The sequence below is a fragment of the Arachis ipaensis genome, chromosome B09, assembly GCF_000816755.2.
Source record: "Arachis ipaensis cultivar K30076 chromosome B09, Araip1.1, whole genome shotgun sequence".
In the NCBI taxonomy this organism is placed as follows: Eukaryota; Viridiplantae; Streptophyta; class Magnoliopsida; order Fabales; family Fabaceae; genus Arachis; species Arachis ipaensis.
The window spans coordinates 5,533,105-5,538,579 of record NC_029793.2 but is presented as its reverse complement, the minus strand read 5'-3'; the positions used below and the strand labels follow the sequence as shown (position 1 = coordinate 5,538,579).

Sequence of the window (5,475 nt, the reverse complement as noted above, 5' to 3'; positions counted from 1 at the left end):
CAAAATAAAATAGTTTAAAAAATAGAATATATATGAAAAATAATAAATTAAAACTTACATGGCTCATGAGATATAGAAAAATAAAGAGAAAAAAATAATCATAAAGATTGAAATAATAAAAAATGTATAATATAGTTCTTATCTTGCCACATTTAAATGTTATATGTCAATCTAATTATTAATAAAAAATAATATTATCTAATGTAAAATAGATTAAAAATAAAAAAGAGATTAATAAAATCAATTAACAACATCTTAGGTCGCCAGATTATTTGAAAAATCAATTAACAAAGTTTTTATATATTGCTACATTTATTATTGATGAGTTTGGAAAACTCTTATTTAATTTTGATGATGAACAAACATTATTAAAATATTTAATTACAAAATTATTAATTTGATCTCAACTCATATTTGCTTAATTAATAATTTTGTTGTGCAGATTTTACCTTGGGCCGGAAAATAAAGATGTTGCTAGCCCAAATTAAAAAAAATCAGCCTTGCTACAAGTTTCCTATCAAATGGCTGAATTGTTGTTTTAATGGGCCAAACTCAATGATATTATAACCAAGCCCATATTTAATTTTGATGAATGCTTCCTATGCTTAATCCGAAATCAAATTCATCAAGAAAGCAAATGTTAACCATTTGGGCCAGATTAAATCTTAATGCTACCAAGCCCAACATTATTTTGTTGAAAGCTTCCAAGCTTGGTCCGAAACCAAGGTTAAAAGAAAGCTAAATGGCTTCATGCTTTTCAACGGATTCCATCTCTTTGTTAAGAATGGATTTCAAATCTTAATATGTTAGCATTGGAAACATGAGAGAGAACTTGACTTTGATTTGATGGGAATCATTATGATTAATGCTATACGCTACTCAAAGCAAGGGAAGTAAAAAGCAATCTATCAACTTGTTTCATTTTCATTTAATTGCTTTTACTTTAACTTCACATTCTCTCTCATCTCTTTCTTCTTCTTCTTTCGGTCATTGTCCAGGAAACAATGGAAGCTATGTTCATCTACAAAGAAAAAGAAGAAGCTGCATGCATCAAGACTATCAAGCTAATGATGACAAGAAAACATACTAAAATAAAAATGAGCTGTGGCTAAGATATTCACTATTTTTGGTTAGATTTGGTGATGTATCTTGAGTCTTTCAAGCTCAAAAATGGATGTTGAAGATTCGGCCAGCATGGAGGAGATTCTTGAAGCATGGCTTGTCTTTGATTCTGTTTAACCACAACAGGGAGTAGCTAGAGTGGCGAAGTGATGGTTGAGGCAGAGATTGAAGCAGATGAAGTCATTATCATCATGAAGCATCAAGGGCCAGAAATCCATCTTGGAGAGCAAGCCAAGGATGGAGAGCTCGGATTGATGAAGGGTGATGATCAAGAAAGATCCAGAGGTAATTGCATGTTGGGTTTTACATGGTTATCTCTTCTCTCTCTGTGTGACCGAACCGGTTCTGTTTGTTGAAGGAGGAAGAAGTTGGTTCGGTTTTGGCTTCAATATGTGGAGGCTCCCCTCTTCTATAATAAGGGTGGACAGCCACTGTTTGAAGCAAGGAGAAAATTTGAGAGTGCAAGGCACAGAGTTCTCAGAGCTACCTGAGCTAACAGTTTTCTCTTCTCCTTCAATGTATTCTGTTTTGTATTTTTCTGTTTAATTTTGTCATGTCTTGAGTCTCATGGAAAAAGGCAAACAGTGAGGTTTGTATAAAAAAGCCATAGAGCAGAAAAAGACAGAGAGTGCAAAATTAAAAGAAAAAAGCCATAGATGTCTTAGAGTTCCTTTGTACATCTATGTTGTGTTTCATGATTCTGTGGGAATCCCCTTGTAAGTTGGGTTAGCACTTTACAAGTTGTAATCAGATTGATTATAGTGAAATTCCATCATGGTTGTGATGGAGACTGGATGTAGGCTGCACTGCACTTAGCAACTGAACCAGGATATATCTGGGTGTAATATTTCTTCTCTCCTACTTCATTTCTGTTTTCTACTGCACAGGAGCAAAAAAACTAAAATGTCTCGTGCCAAGTGACGAGACAAAACAAAAAGTCTCGTGGCAAGTGACGAGCAAAAACAAAAAGTCTCGTGTCCAGAGACGAGCTAAAACAGAAAAGCCTCCTCTGAGTTCAGCAAGTGTTAACAACATAAAAAGGGGGCTAAGATTCAACCCCCCTTCTCTTAGCCACTGAAACCATCAATTATGTTATCTGTCGAACTAATAATCAATAAAAAATAATATTATCCAATGTAAAATAGATTACAAATAAAAAAAATTAACAAAATATATGTGAGAATTTTTTATTCTACCATTGGTAGGTGTATGTTTTTTTATCTTTTATATGTTAATTATGTGACAAACGAATAATATTAAATTAATTAATTTTTTTGTAATACAATTCAGAAAATTACTAAATGTCAAACCTACTTCTCTATATAATTAAATATCAAATCCAATACTCTACATAATTAATAGCTTAGATAATTTAAGAAATTAACATATTAATATTTTTAACGAAATCCTCGATAGGTGCGAACTTTTTTGCGTCCTATATATATGCCAATCAAATAATTTAGCTAATATGCAAAAAAAAAAAATAATATTGTGGTAGCGACAAAATTAATAATTTAATTTAGTTTCAAAGTAAATATTTATGTATTCAAATTTTGAACATAATACTCTCCATAATCAATATTTTAGAAAATAAAAAAAAAGTTATTGCAAAGCAATTAAAAAAAATTAACAAAATATTTATAAAATTTTCATTCAATTATTGATAGTCAAAGACTTATAAAAAAAATATAAAAATAGATATCAAATAAAAAGAAACGGTTTTCTTTTTGCATCAATTGATAAGACAAAAAAAATTATTTCTTTTTACATTAAATTGATAAAAACAAAAGGAGATATAATACTATTTTCATTTTCATACGTTGAAAGTTGGGAATAAATGAAAAAGGTGAGTAATGATTGAAAATATAAATTAGATAAGTAAACTAAAGAGAAGAAGAGATATAAGTGAATATTATGCGTAAAAGTAATAACTGCTCCAAACTGAATGAAATTTGCAACTGCAGTGGATGAAGGCAATGGAAGAGGATGGAGGCGAGAGTGTTGAAAAAAGGAGAATAATAAAACAGCAAGAAAAATATAGAAAAGTAAAAACCAAACTGCAGTGGATGGAGGCAATGGAAGATGTGTTATTATAGTTATAGAAGTAATAGAACTGTTTTCATTTAGTGGGAAGTTATTAGATTTTTTAAAACAAATTTTATATTTATTTTGTCCTTATAATTTGCTTTATGAAATAGTTTATTGTAGGGTTAATATAATCCAAAAAAATTGGACACCAAAGTCATGGTTAGGGCTGGCAATTCATACCCTACTCGCAGGTACCCAACCCGGTCTAACCCGTTCGGGTAGGGTAGGAGCTGCGGGTAGGGTAGGGTACAGTCCGGGTATGCCTGCGGGTAGGGTAGGGTACGGGTTTAGGGTGTACCCTATCCTACCCTACCCACACCTCAAATATAACACATATTTTATAAAAATTAGGTATATAATGAAAGAAGTGAGAGTTAAATCTACAACCTCTCTTATGTAATGACTTATAATAAGTGAACAACCACTAAACTAGTTAGTTAATTTAGTAATTTAGAGCATTAGTTTGTTATTTTTTATGTTATTAATATATATAAAATTTGAAATGATTGAATTTTATATTTATTTTGAAAAAATTTGATATTTTTGCGGGTAGGATAAGGTAGGATAGGGCTTAGACTTTAGGGTGCAGGTACGGTTAGGATTGAGAGATTCTCAACCCGCGAGTAGGATAGGGTAGAGTTTTAATAGAATTTTCAACGCGCGAGTAGAGTTAGGGTAGAATCCAAACCCTATCCTACCCTACCCATTGCCAGCCTTAGTCATAGTCAATCTTCTGTATTGACTTTATATATTGATTTTATATATTGTTATAGATAAGACTGTGCGGTTACCATAGGTCTTTTTTCGACGAACGATTATAACTGCTGCAATCCCTAGAAGCAGCAATATCCCTGCAATTGATGCTACCACTGTAATAACTGCATTATTCTTTTTCTTTCTTGTAGCATTTGTTTGCAGGGTGCATGAAGTTGTTCCACATAGAAGATTAGGATTTTGCCTCACACTAGAATAAGCATTGAGAGGACAACAAAGTTAAAGCAAGGTTAGTTATGTATTCAGTTACAACTTGTAATCAGGAAATTGTGAGAGTAATTAACTAATTATTATTAGAAGACTCAAATAAAAGAAAAAGCTAGTTCAAGACATCATTTTCTAATATTAAGTAGTCAAGATAATGTAATTGTTTCAACGTCATTAAATCGATAAAAATTTTTAATAAAAAAAGATTTTTTTTTATTTTTTAGTGTGTTTGATAAATTTTTAATAGTACAAGTAAAAGTACTAGAAAAAAATTATCTTTTTTAAAAAACTACTGTTTATATTTTTTTTTCTTAAAAAAAAAAAGGATGTTTTTCACGTAATAAGTAAACAAAAAAGTACTTTTATCTTATTTTACCCAAACATAATTAATAGATAAAAAAATCTTTTTACATGAGATATCTAAACATAAAATCACTTTTATTTTTATAAAATATCTTTTAAAAAAATATCATTAAAAAAAATCTTTTTCAAAAAATAACCCCCAAACAAGCCCAATATACTAATGATTCTTGGTTCTAAGTATGTATCAAGGATAATATATACCTCAAGGTTAATTGACCATCACTTTGTTTTTGAAGGAGTTCATTTGAAACTGAACCTGCTGTAAGGTTGTTGTGTGCTAAGTTTCTGCAAAAGCAGAAGGCAAATATGACATAGATCCTTATCAAATTTTATAACCGATAAAAAATCACGGGGACTTACAAGTATTCTAGTGATTGCAGTTGCACCAAAAAATTAGGTATATTCCCACTTAAACCATTGTCTGACAAATCTCTGAGAGGGGATTTCAAATGCACGGTTACAATCCAAAAGGAGAAAAAGATAATGAAAGAAAAATAATAAAATATAATCAAATCATTGGGTCCATTATTTATACGTGATCAAATGAGATAAGAAAGATAGACTTTAACATAGTAAGCTTGGAGATATCAGTCCGTATATGTCCGGTGAGTCCACTTGAAGACAAATTCCTTTATATATTATTCCATTTCCAAAAAATATAATTATTTCAATAATGAAATTATGCAATTAAAAGGTTAATAGTTTTCTAATTTAGGTGTTATTTAATGAATGATAAGCTTACAAGGATGTGATTCTTAGAAAGCCATCAATAGTGCTACAGTCTACACCTTGCCATTTGTATGCATCTGGGAAGACATGGATCTCCTTGCCAGTTTCTACTGTCCACCCTATAAGCCTTCTTGATGTTTGTGACTGCATCCGCTGGTGTATATATATATATATATATATATATATATATAT

The 5,475-nt window shown here is 30.6% G+C and overlaps 1 protein-coding gene and 1 long non-coding RNA gene across 2 annotated transcripts in view; both read right to left on the bottom strand.

Moving 5' to 3' along the window:
- Positions 1 to 4,833, bottom strand: part of LOC107614765 (receptor-like protein kinase At3g21340) — a 10,491-nt gene extending 5,658 nt beyond the window's left edge. Inside the window, exons 1-2 of the mRNA XM_016316902.2 lie at positions 4,756 to 4,833; positions 4,002 to 4,174 (exon numbers count right to left, since the gene is read on the bottom strand). The gene's annotated coding sequence lies outside the window, so the exon portion shown is untranslated. The remainder of the gene's footprint in view (positions 1 to 4,001; positions 4,175 to 4,755) is intronic.
- LOC107614767 overlaps positions 5,115 to 5,475 on the bottom strand; it is a 975-nt gene continuing 614 nt past the window's right edge. Inside the window, exons 2-3 of the long non-coding RNA XR_002354466.1 lie at positions 5,297 to 5,436; positions 5,115 to 5,183 (exon numbers count right to left, since the gene is read on the bottom strand). This is a non-coding gene — a long non-coding RNA (uncharacterized LOC107614767). The remainder of the gene's footprint in view (positions 5,184 to 5,296; positions 5,437 to 5,475) is intronic.